We start from the raw sequence: 13,648 nt of genomic DNA on the forward strand, positions 1-13,648 counted from the left end.
TCCCCAACAGAAATAGGTATTAGGGGCATGACCAGTACATGTTTTACCTTTGAGTATCAGCCGCAAACGAAACAATGCAATATCAGAATTCTTCCTTTTGTCAGTGTATTTGCCTCTTGAGATTACAATCATCCCTATCAAATACAGCTCTGTGCATGCTACTGACACCGGAGTCTCTAAATTCAAGTCCTTCGCAGTGACGGGCTAATTCCAAACACATGGACCATCATAATCACCCTAGGATTAAAAATACAGCTCTTTGGGTCTTATCCTAGACCTTGCAAATCAGAATGTTCATGTAGGAGGAGAGGACAATGGATTTTCAAGAAGCTCCTCAAGAGATTCTAATACATACAAAAAATTGAGAACCACAGACGTAGAACACTGTGCCCAAAGAGCTCATACTCTGGGGACAACAATACAGTTCAGAAAAATATAATAAATGCTGGTAACTTAACATCTACCCTTTTCTGTTTTACTGAGAGGAGAAAACAAGAAGGGGAGAAAAATACTTATATGGGAATTATCCAGCTGGTGAAGAAGTTATGACCAACTTCCTACTTGTCTACTAAGCCGTAGTTTAAAGGTTGATGCAGTTTTCAACTATTACCTCTTCTTTCTGATTCAATGCAAGTGGTGCTGAGATCTTGCTAATATCTGGTAGATAACATATTTCAGCAAATCTAAGATGTCATTGATGCTAAGATATACCTTTCTTTTATGGACAAGAAAGAAAAATAGAAAAAAAAACAACTCTGGCAATTAAACAATGACACTCTGATGTAACATGCTAATTTCTGAAATATTAAAATATGAAAAATGTGTTACAATTGATGAAATATGCTCTATGTCTCTTTAAAACAATGAAAATTCATTTTCTTTTTCATTATTCATTTATATATGTGGGGAGAGCCAGGTTCTTGGGGATACAGATTTTCTAGCAGGTTGATTCGTATTCAGTGTCATTGTTTGAGTTCCTACCAGGTTATCTATTCCTGGGGTTGGACATCAAAAGTGCACAGTGTCCCTATAAGTGCCCTCAAGAAGCTGACCATATAGAAAGCTGTTTCCTTTCCTTTTTTCCTTCAGGACAGGAGCCCCAGTGGGGAAATTGCCTGTCAATGACTTGTTGCTCTCCCTGTGGAAGTCAGGGACTGATTTCATCTGCATAAAGAGGCAAAGACGCACTCCACCGTTCATTATGCTCCAGGGATGTCTGTCCCTTAAACTCTCAATCTTGTGTATGTGTTACAGTGAAAGGCAGAACGTCAGCTAATGGCCATGGTAAGGAAGGACAATCAGAGAGTTAATGAACCAATACCTTGATCATATTTCTGTTGTGAAAGGTTACAGGTAGCATATAAAAATACTGGCTGAGCCTGCATCTCTGAAGTGAAGCTAATCATGTTGCAAGCTCAAACACAGTTTTATTTACCACAAGCATGGATGGCTTTAATTAAGAACACCTTACTTAAAGCATACTAATGATCATTCGACAGTCTTAGGACAATATATTGCTCAAGTAGAAATGTAATAAGAACTCATTCATTTACTAATTGCATAACATGATATGGGTGTTGCAAGCTGTTTGGCCTTCACCCGTCATTAGAGTCAACTTTTGTTCCTGTTTTTGCCCCCTTTCATGTTCAAGAGTGTCCTGGAACAGTCAATAAATGATATGATCTCCTGGGTCATAATGCGTATATTGCTACCTATCCTGACCTTTGAACAACTACGTGACCTCTCTGAGTTTCTATATTTCAACAGTAAAATTGGGATAATAATATAGTTGACCTCACAGGATGGTTCTGAGGAGTAAATGAGTTATCATACATAAAATGACTAGAACAGTGCTTGGCATTAAGAATTGCTAAGTATTAACTTTTCATTCATTCTTTTTATTACGATTATTTTTAAGTGTTTCCGATATCACGGTTGACGTGTGTGTGTTTGTACATAGGCACCGGCTCGGATTCTGTCTGCATGGGGTAAACCTGTAACAGCTAAAACAGCTTCATTTGGGAAAGAGAGACATGTTTTGTGGAAATTACAGACACTAGATGAGGTCAAGAATCCTGTTTGCTTTTCTCAGGTTTCACAAAAAAGGTGTTGCAGGTCTCTGTAGGAAAACACCAACTTATAAGTAAGAGTTTATCATCCACAGGGAAATCAGCATAATACAGATCTCTTCTGTATATGAGGCATTAACCACATTGAGCCTTATACACACACACACACTATTATAACTACATTAAAATAACTACAATTTGATCTTTAACAAACCATATGAGATACCTGATAGCATCATCATTGCATGTTTACAGTGGAGGAGACTGAGGCATGAAACAGTCTGCAATTTGCCCAAGGTCACATAGGCTGACCAGGGTTTAGAATCCCAGACTGTCAGATTCCACAGCCTTTGCGCTAAAGCAGAGCCCCATGCTGCCTCTCTCGCCCTCACCATCTCCTCCCTCCACTCAAGTGCTCCCTGAGTGCCCAGGGCTTTCATTTGGTGAGTGCAGGCTGCCTCTAAGGAGGGAATCGTAAATGCTTCACCAGTGGTCCTGATTCAGGGGAGAGTGAAAGGCAGGAGCTTTGCTTGAAGTGGTTTCTTTGTGGCTGCTGTCTTTTGACAGGCAAGGCATGAGGAGAAGGGGAGGGGAGAAGAGGGTGGAGAGGAGAGAACAGGGAAACTGGACAGCTCCTCATGCCATTTAGCGAGGACTTCACATCGTAGTGTCGTTCCTTTCAAGTAATTTCTTTGGGTATTAGAAACACTCACATTTGAAATGAAATTTAAAAATACATTTCAAAACACATGCAAATGATATATGGATGATTTGCTGTTTTGCATTATTCATGCCTCTGCTCCCCTCCATTACTGTGTATCATTTATAATTTACTGGGCATGAAACTCCAAACGTTTCCAAACAAGATTTCGTACACACACAGACACAGACACACAGACACACAGACACAGACAGACACAGACACACACACACACACACACACACACACACTAAGCTATTACTTGTTAGTATCCAGGGACTGTATTAGGAGCTTATTTTAACTCCTTACAGCTACAGTGTGAAATAGCTGTAAAAATTTAATAATTATGTTTATTTAACCGTTGAGGAAAAAAAATGTCAAAGCCAGGATTCAAACCCACACCTGTGGCTTCAAATCTCGGGGTTACTTCCTTCTTTTTTTAACATGTGGCAGGTTGAGAGCAATTTGAATTATAAGGAGTGAAGGGCTGACTGATGAGACTTAGCTTAGGAAGCATGCTGCTGCTTGAGATTTCAAGATGAAAGTTTCATTCTAAATAGTATGATTTGCATACGGTGATAACGCTTAGTTTCAAGGCCATTTTCACTTTATTAGGGTAGGTAGCATAAAAACTAAAATAAATCAATAAAATCCAAGATAAAAGAACGAAAACTAAAATAAATTCTATGGCAGACCCATGGAATGATGGAGTGGCTTACATAATACCTGAATGAGTACACAATGTAGAAATGTACATCCAGTCACTGAAGTGCTTCAAGTGGTTTTATTCAAATTGTTTTCTATTGGCATTTACTTTAATAAAAACAGTATTTGAAACTCTTGGCAGCTGAAGACAGCCTCACCTTCCTTTACCAGCATTTCCCTTACATGTGTAAGTACATCAAATGCTGCTGTACAACAAATCATTGACAAGGGGTGTGCTCGGAGAAGTTTCTCTCCGAAAACAAGACGCAGCTCCGTTTGCTCAATCCTGAGGTCTACAGAGCTTATGACCTAAGTGCTTTCTGTGCATTGCTAATGGAATTACAGAGCATGGAGGAGGCCCTGACCTTGGTTTCTATTATTGGGATGAATGGTGCTCATTAATGCTCTTAGAATTGATGACTAAGGTAATGCCGGAGCACAGTCCATGTAGACAGCATGCCTTCCAGACATCGTCTGTCGGGCAGCAACATAAATCAAGCCTCTGGGTAAGGCTTCTTGACACAGTGTGCTTAGGATATGCAGATATCTGGGAAAAGTTGCAGTGTCATGCGGCTTTGGACATACTGACATTTGGGAAGGAGACAATGTATTACCAGTTAGAAATTTCCCTTTAGTTGCAAATCACATAAGTTCTGGAAAAAGAAACCCGTCTTTTTTTTTTCTTTATTCATTTCTGGGTAAAACACTACTGTGCACTTACACTGCAATATGTTGTATATTTTCCTGTAGATAAATTGACTCTTTTGGCACTGCCCAACACATAACACTTGTTTTAGTAGGAATATTCAGACATAATCAGTTGGACCAGATGCTCTCTAAGTTAGCTCTAAAGGCCTGGATTCTTTGGGTCTTTAGCCACAACCACTACAGGAAGCAACGATCCTCCCTTTTGGCTGTTGGTTTCTCTTCTGGGACCATTTATGGTCTATCCAGGCTCCTTCAGCCATTGGTCAACCAATGAGCTCTTGTGTTCTATCTTGGGTCAGTTCATAAAGAAGGTGGGAGGGTTTTTTTTTTCTTCGTGTTTTCCTCCTGAAGCTTTTGGTGATGGATTATTCATGAGATTATTAGCTGCATCACCCTGGTGGAAGGGAGTAGTGGATCTCCCTCCCACCTTTCCCCCCATATTTCCTTGTTGTCTTATATGTATTCCATTTCAGAGACGGAAGAGCCTGAGAGTCATATTTACATTTAATTATCTCCTTGTTAACAGATCCCACAAGGTGGAGTTGTATATGGAGGAAAGCATTAGATGGGGAAAGTGAATTCGGCATCAATCATGTCAAACTAATAAGCGAGAAGTTTCTGAAGTGAACATGACAAAAATAAACACTTCAAAGGCAAACAGCATAAACTGTCGTTAGCTCACAATTCCATTAATTTGTGAAGGTTAAACAACAAGTCATTAGCTTAAAGAGGCAAGAGAAGTTAGTTTGGCTTTAGAATCTATGATCTGGCATGAAAAGAAAAAAAAATTTTTAATTGGATGATTCCAGTTGGTTTTCTTAAAATACTCTGTGAAGATTATTTACTGCCTAGTTTTAAAATTGTGGGTTGGGGCAGGAGAATCAATTATTCTATCAACAACACATTGCTGCACAGCATCTTCTGAGTAACAGACACAATGCTAGGTGCAGTGGGGAAGACAATAATAAAATAAATACATGGTATTTTCCCTCAAGAAACTCCCAGTCCAGTTGTGGAGATGAGGGATAATCATACAAAATATTTAAACTAAAACACAAATGGCAAATCTGTGGTAGAGGTAACATACAATAAGAGTAGAAAGGTAGGGTGAACTACTGAGTCCCGGTATGGACTCAGAGACTGGTAAGAAAAAGGAAGATCACTCTGGGGAAGAGAGAGCATAGTGCCCCTAGGCTAATTCGCAGCTCCCTTAGTGAAAAACTCACGGTGGTAAAGGGGGTGCTATCAAATCCAGGGAGGAAGATGCATGGAGAGGATGCTTTGTAGACGGCGTTCCTCCAACCCATCATTATGCTTCCCTATCTGAGATCCCAGATGTGAAGCCTTTGCCCAGCTCCTCTCTCTCTCTCTATATATAAGAAAAACAGAAGAGTAATTCTCACAGGGTGTTTCTGTCTAATAAATGATGATGAATCCTGATTTTTTTTTTTTTTGCCTTCAGAAACCCGAGTCTAGTATTTTTTAAGCAAATTTATTTGTTTGTTTATTTATTTATTTATTTTTGGCTGCGTTGGGTCTTCGTTGCTGCGCGCAGCCTTTCTCTAGTTGTGGTGAGCGGGGGATACTCTTTGTTGCGGTGCGCAGGCTTCTCACTGTGCTGGCCTCTCTTGTTGCGGAACACGGGCTCTAGGTGCACGGGCCCAGTAGTTGTGGCTCGCGGGTTCTAGAGCGCAGGCTCAGTAGTTGTGGTGCAAGGGCTTAGTTGCTCCGCTGCATGTGGGATCTTCCCGGACCAGGGCTCGAACCCGTGTCCCCTGCATTGGCAGGCGGACTCTTAACCACTGCGCCACCAGGGAAGTCTGCGAGTCTAGTATTAATCTTGCTTATTTTCCATCTCTTTCATTCCTAGAAGTCCCGAATGATAGTGTTCTACGGTGACATTTAGCTAGATGGTGCCCCTTCCTGGAGTGTGACACAGTGTCCTTTGAAAAAGATTTTCTTGGTCGTCAGGGGGTGAAGATGTAGGAAAAACATGCATTTGGTGTTTTAAAAAAATTGTGGTAAAATTAAGAAAAAGCAGACTGCATGCCTTGTTTTCCTCTAGAAGTCTGTAAAATTCAGATTTCCAAAAACGAAAACGTCTTCCCTGAATTTCATAGCCAAATGAGTTGTAATCCCAAACCGAGCAGCTGGTGTTTTAAGGACTGCAGATTCCAAAAGTGCACTTTCCCCCCTCCAGCACCCATGAGTCATTCTCTTGTGGTTGAACAGTTTAGTTCCTGCCGTTGGTAACAAGCAGATGGTCACATGGGAGAATGGAAAGAGCCTCACCACTGGCAATTTGGGAGGCCAGTCGAACTCATGTTTCTCTGGGCAGAAAGCACCATCCAAAAAGTTATTAACCACACAGTTGGAGAGAAGGAGACGCTCATCAGCCATATCTTACTTCGTATGCTACTATTTTGCTGAAAGTGAATTGGTAATCGAAAGAAATCTCATTGCATTAGGAACTGTAATTAGCTACTACTTGACTATCCTATCCTGGAACACGAGGTTGGCTTGGCATGGTTTCTTTGTTTGGAAAGATTTGGTGGACTTGTAGAGACAGGGCCAGTTTCACGTGTGTGTGAGATCTGTGCGACCACACAGGTCTCTGCACTCAAAAGGGTCTCGTGTTGGGTTTAATGGTGTGCTGTCACCATCCTGATCTTCTTAACAGTTTTTGAATAAGGACGTCACGTTTTCATTTTCCACTGGGCCCTGAAAGTTATATAATTGATCCTATGTGGCTATATCCATAATATATTTCCTCTTCGTATCACTCCATTGCTTTTACTGTCTGCAATGGAAGACGTAAAGGAGAATATGGTAGAGTTACCAAGAAAAATTATCACAAAGGGTCGCGGGGGAAGGAGCAAAAACAATTGCTTTCTCCAGGGGTGGTTGCATTTCTCATTCTCATTCCCATGCACATGACTAGAAGTAAGGTAGTCCAAATAATTTCTGCTATTTCTATTCTTAAAGATCCTTGATTCTTCACATGTTGATTCAAGAGGCCTAAAAATTACCTTAATTCTCTTATTCCGTTGTGAAAATATTCTTATAAGTCGATCGTTACTGAGCATCTACAAAGCAAATATCCTTCTTCATCTTTCTTTAAATAGATTTTAATGTATGCTACCACATTTCAAGGAGTTTGTGTATTCTTTGCTTATGATTTACTTCCCTCATAATCTGACAAAATGTCTAGACATGAGAGTTGCAGGAACTAATGAAACTGCAGAATAGCCATTCTCCTCAAATCTATAGGTGCCAGAAGGGTATGCATGTGGGTATGTCGAGCTGGAGAGGAAGAGAATGGAAAAGCAGTTCCATTTCTAGATATTTAAGCCTTTATCTTCTGTAGAGATACATCTCATTTTATTGTATATCCTAAGAAGTTACCTTTTACCTTGCTAATTTCTAGGTAGCTGGGACATTCTGTTTTGGTCTGAAAGTTGCTATAGAAAATTTGTCCCTCTAAGTCAAATATCAACTCTAGTCAACACTTTTTGTATTCCCCTCCAAAGACCCTGGAAAGGATATATATTTCCATCACTTAGTTAAATCAGCAACCCATGATTTTCCAGTCATAGAGTAGAAGGTGAAATTCTGTGTCACTCAACTTGAATAATTTTAGTGAGTAAAACTGTATGGCTTTTAGTAAGTTTTGCTTACAAACAACCAAACAGCAAGATGACTCAGTAACAATGGAAAAACAATTTAGAGAGTTACTGATATTAAAATATGATGAAGGTTTCTTCTCTGCACAACAGAAAAATAAGTGGTTTTACTCCTTTTTAATAAACACAGTCACAGGGTTGAGATGTGGTACTATACATCCATTCCAAACATGCAAATCTAACTTTCAAAGGGTTAGTTGCTCAATTTTGTAATGACAAATTTAGTTCCTAAGAGGTTCTTTTTATTTATAATTCATTACAGAGGGCTTATCATATTATTGCTAGAAAATACTTGATTTTTGTACAAAATGAGAATTGTATACAAATTTCAAAATTCATGTCATGATGTAAAAAGGGGCAAAGTAAACAGAATAATAGTACTATCTTCTAATGATTGGAAATCTCATAATTAAAACAATTTAATTGAGGGAATATATGCACAAATTAAAAAAATAAAAGACAACCTAAATGCTTATAATGAAAAACCTTAGTCTCCTGCCCTAATCCACCTCATCCTTTCTACTTTCTTCTTCACGTGTCAAATTATGTTATATGGCTATTTCTCAATTTGTCAACTTGAGTCAATAAACACTAACTTCCTATTATGATAGAGGATTTAGCACTCTCACCCTGCACCCCACCTCCTCTCCTTATCCCAAGTTTTATCACTATTTTTAGTTAAACCAGTTATCATTGTTTACACTTTTACCATGTAAATCTCATTCACTGTAGTGTTTTGTGATTCATTTCTTTCCTTCCTTCCCACCCTGAATCACTGTGTCTGATTGTAACATTCCCCTGCCCCCCTCCCCCTGCCCCGCTTCTACAATATGCTATCTCTATATTCTTAATTTTATCCCCCAAAGCTGCTCAAGTCATCTACGTAATTGAGCCTTCTGGAGATCTCCCTCCCAGAGGTGGGTCGGCTGCCCTCAAGTCCGCTCTTAGTGTTATTCCGGGGAATTCCCATTGTTCTCCGAGGTGGAATGCACAGTCTGTAAACCCAGAGCCTTTTTTTGATTCGCTCTTTCATTTTTCTAAAGCACATCCTACAGTATCTTCCTAAGAAACCATGCATGGGAGAAAGTAATTGTTCAGTATTTAATGTTTAAAAAATCACTTTTCCTTCTTCATTTGATACAATTCTAGCTTAGAATTCTAGATTGTATGAAGTTCGAGATTGAAAAAATCATTTTTCCTCAGAAATTTGCTGGCATTGTTCTATTGTCTTCTAGCATCCAGTGTTGCTACTGAGAGGTCTGAACTCCTTGGGATTCTTTTTCCTTGTATATATTTATTTTTCTGTTTCCATTTTTGTGTTCTAAAGTTTTTTTGTGTGTTCTAAAGTTTTGCAATGATGGATTTCGGTGTGGTTCTTTTCAGTATGGAGACATTTCTTTTAGTTTTGGTTTGGGGAACTTTTATTATACTATATCTTTGCCGTCTCTTTCTGAAACTCTGCCCCCTTTTTCTGAAACTTAGATATTGGCTTCCTGGATTAATCTGTTAATTTTCTTATCACCTCTCTCAAACTTTGTTTCTTTTTGTCCTACTTCATGTGAGATTTCCTTTACCTTTCAATCATTCTGTTAAATTTTAGTCAAGATATTTTCAATTTCTAAGAATTCTTTCTTTAATCATATTTTTTCATAGCATTCTATGTTTATTTTACGATGGTAATAGCCTCTATCTCTCTATGTATTGTCCACTTAAAAGAAATGCAAAGTGTGAGAGTTGCAAGTTTTATTTGGGGCAAAATGAGGACTACAGCCCGGGAGACAGCACCCCAGATAGCTCTGAGAAACTGCTCCAAAGAGGCAGGGGGGGAAGGTCAGTATATATGTGATTTTGGTGAAGGGGGAATACATGCAATCAAACACATATTTTTTTACTGAAGGTTTCTGCTAGTCTCGTGCAGGTTACTGCTAGTCACGAGGAGCAGATGTCACCGTGAAGGATTTTAGTGCTTCTCTAGATATGAGCAGATGCAAGAATTGGGCTCATAATATATTTTCCTGAAAATATCTAACTATCTGAAGACCTGTTCCGCCAGTTTTTCCCAGAGCACAGAGCGCCTCATTTCTGCTCCCCACCTGAACTCCCTTCAGGGGGTGTTGAGAGTCAGCAGCTGTAGCAGCACAATTTAATCCTTGTAGAGGTAGATGGCAAGTGCCAACGGAAAATGACACTTTGTAGTTGACAGTATGTAAGTGAGCAATCGTGGAAGCTTTCTTTTGTTCCACTTCTTCTAGTATTCTTTCATTATTGTTTGCTTGTTTTTTCTGTTTTAAAAATACAAATTTCATGTCTGGTGGTCATGGTTGTTGTGTTCCATTCTCCCCCAAGTTTTTAAAGTTCTGAGCTGCTGTGAGTTTCTAAAAAAAAAAAGAGCAGACCTGGGCTATCCATTTCTCTTTTTGGCTTCCTTTGCCCTACAAAATGAGTTGCCACTTTTTTGTCTTTAAAATAGCTTCCCCACTCATGCTCATTCCTTTCTTCTTCATTTACTACCATTTTATTGGTTTCTAAGAAATGGGAAGAGATAACACATGGTTAATGAGATCACTAATTAGAAATTGAAAATATCTTTTGTAAATTTAAGTCAGTTGTTGCAATCAATATTTTGTTATACCAGTTTAGAGATTTGGAATCTGTTTGGAAAAAAAATATTGTCAATAATTTATGTACCCAAACTTTAAAAGTCCAGTTATCTCCTGTAGTCCTGACAGATAAAATATAAAAGACAACTGATTTCTTTTGGTTTTTTTAACATCTTTATTGGCGTATAATTGATTTACAATGGTGTGTTAGTTTCTGCTGTATAACAAAGTGAATCAGCTACACATATACATATATCCCCATATCTCCTCCCTCTTGCAGAACAACTGATTTCTTTCAAGAGTTCAGAAAATGTCATAAAATTACATTTCATCAAGCCCAGGTATTGGGTTAAAAATATTCAATGAAACCACACTTTCCTTCCTCTATATCTCTCGACTGCCTTTGAGACTTCACACCCATCAATGTACTTGGCTTTCAGTAATTTCTCAGCAGGCCCAGTAGAAATGGTTGATAGTTACAAGCAGGTGTTTCTGACAAGTCATGTTTCTCATTTTTACGGATGCAGTGTATTCTATCTCTGCCATCTCCTTTTTCCCGTTTATAGCTTCTGAATTGTGTTTGTAAAAAGTCACTTGGCTATCTTCCCACAGTTTCCTTGTTACAATAGGTAAATGTCAAAAGCCATCAGGTGCGATATCAGCTTTTTCATTGTATTCTCCTAAGCCCTCGGGTAGATAATAACTTCTTGCAATATTTTCTTAATGTAAACAGAATCAGATACTAACCCAGGCAAATGATCCCTCCTGAGCCAGCTGTCCTTTTCAATGTTATCCAGAAGATTACATGAATATTTATTGGCTGCTCAGTTTCCCACAGAAGCCAAAGTTCCACTAATAGGGTATATCATGTTTTAACTTGAAATAATGTAATTTTGCGTGATTGAATAAAACTAAATATGAATAGGCCCTCAAGCAAAGTGTTCAGGAGCTAGAAGATCTTGGTCACATATTAATTTTGAAAACAACTTGCAGTGTGACCTCTGAGTGGCCAAATAAATCACGTCAGAGTTTCCTTATTTGAAAAGTGAGACCATCACTGCAGATAGCTTTTCTTTCTTATCCTTATCTTTCTTACCCAAATATTACACATTTTAACGTCATACGAATTTCTGGTTACATGTATTTTCTCTAACCCCTTGTACTTTAAAGCATAGTTACTATATGTGTTTTCATTTTTACTAAGCAGACATATGTCTTCCTAATAACTTCACTTGAGATCATCAACATCAAATGATTTTTATTACTCTACCATGATAAATGAATGAGAAATGTAAAAACAAAGGTTGAAGAACCTCGAAGTGCGTTTCTTTGTCCACAGTGAAATACCAATTACATTCTAGAGGGAAGGGACCAAAAGTGAAAAAGCAGATATAAGGATGGCAAAAGAGCACATGAAAAGATCCTCAATATCATTAGTCTTTAGGGAAAAAATGTAACTTGAAACGACTACATACATATTGGAATGGCTAAAATTTAAAAAACAACAACAAAGCCTGAAAACAAGTAGTGGTGAGTGAGCATGTGGACCATCTAGAGCCCTCAGCCAGGGAAACACCAAATGGAACAGCCATGCCGGAAAGTGGTGCCACATGAACCAACAATTCCACCCCTAGATATTTACCCACGTGAAATGAAAACGTATTTTCACACGAAAACCTATATGAAGAGGTTCATAGCTGCTTTATTCATATTACCCAAAACAGGAAACAACCAGAATATCCTTCAACTGGGAATGGATAAGCAGACTCTGCTACATTCACACAATGGAATACTATTCGGCAATTGAAAAGGAACCGATACTGACACATGAAGCAAACTGGATGAATCTGAAATGCATTATGCTAAGTGGCTACATACTGTGTGATTCTACTTATATGGGAAAAGGCAAAACTACAGAACAGAGAACAAATCCATGGTTGCCTGGGCTGAGAGTGGGCAGAGCGCTTGACCTCCTTGTGGTAGTAGTTACAAAACCAAACACATTTGTCAAAACTCACAGACTATAGACTAAAAAGGGTAACATTTACTATCTATAATTAAACCTTAAAAATGGGAGCTGGTTTTGGAGAAGATAGCGGAAGAGCAAGACACGGAGATCACCTTCCTCCCCACAGATACACCAGAAATACATCTACACGTGGAACAACTCCTACAGAACACCTACTGAACGCTGGCAGAAGACCTCAGACCTCCCAAAAGGCAAGAAACTCCCCACGTACCTGGGTAGGGCAAAAGAAAAAAGAATAAACAGAGACAAAAGAATAGGGACGGGACCTGCACCAGTGGGAGGAAGCCGTGAAGGAGGAAAGGTGTCCACACACTAGACGCCCCTTTGCAGGCGGAGACTGCGGGTGGCGGAGGGGAAAAGCTTTAGAGCCACGGAGGAGAGAGCAGCAACAGGGGTGCGGAGGGAAAAGCAGAGAGATTCCCGCACAGAGGATTGGTGCCGCCCGGCACTCACCAGGCCGAGAGGCTTGTTGGCTCCCCCGCCGGGGTGGGCGGGGCTGGGAGCTGAGGCTCGGGCTTCGGTCGGAGCACAGGGAGAGGACTGGGGTTGGCGGCGTGAACACAGACTGAAGGGGCTAGTGCAACACGGCTAGCCGGGAGGGAGTCCGGGAGAAGTCTACACCTGCCGAAGAGGCAAGAGAACTTTTCTTGCCTCTTTGTTTCCTGGTGCGCGAGGAGAGGAGATTAAGAGCTATCAGCTTGGACCCCAGAGACGGGCATGAGACGCTAAGGCTGCTTGCTGCTGCAGCCACCAAGAAGCCTGTGTGCAAGCACAGGTCACTGTTCACACCACCCCTCCCGGGAGCCTGTGCAGCCCGCCACTGCCAGGGTCCCGGGATCCGGGGACAAGTTCCCTGGGAGAACGCACGGCGCGCCTCAGGCTGGTGCAACTTCATGCCGGCCTCTGCCGCCGCAGGCTCACGCCGCACTCCGTACCCCTCCCTCCCCCCGGCCTGAGTGAGCCACAGCCCCCGAATCAGCGGCTCCTTTAACCTCGGCCTGTCTGAGCAAAGAACAGACGCCCTCCGGCGACCTACACACAGAGGCAGGGTCATATCCAAAGCTGAACCCCGGGAGCTGTGCGAACACAGAAGAAAAAGGGAAATCTCTCCCAGCAGCCTCAGGAGCAGCGGATTAAATCTCCACAATCAACTT

General features: G+C 40.4%; 1 protein-coding gene across 1 annotated transcript in view; it reads right to left on the reverse strand.

The window, feature by feature from the left end:
• The window catches only part of MAGI2 (membrane associated guanylate kinase, WW and PDZ domain containing 2), a 1,340,884-nt gene that overhangs the window by 109,376 nt on the left and 1,217,860 nt on the right, over positions 1-13,648 (reverse strand). The gene's annotated exons all lie outside the window — the stretch shown is intronic.

Source organism: Monodon monoceros, unplaced genomic scaffold (assembly GCF_005190385.1).
Source record: "Monodon monoceros isolate NGI ecotype Baffin Bay Population unplaced genomic scaffold, NGI_Narwhal_1 Super_Scaffold_2, whole genome shotgun sequence".
Taxonomy (NCBI): domain Eukaryota; kingdom Metazoa; phylum Chordata; class Mammalia; order Artiodactyla; family Monodontidae; genus Monodon; species Monodon monoceros.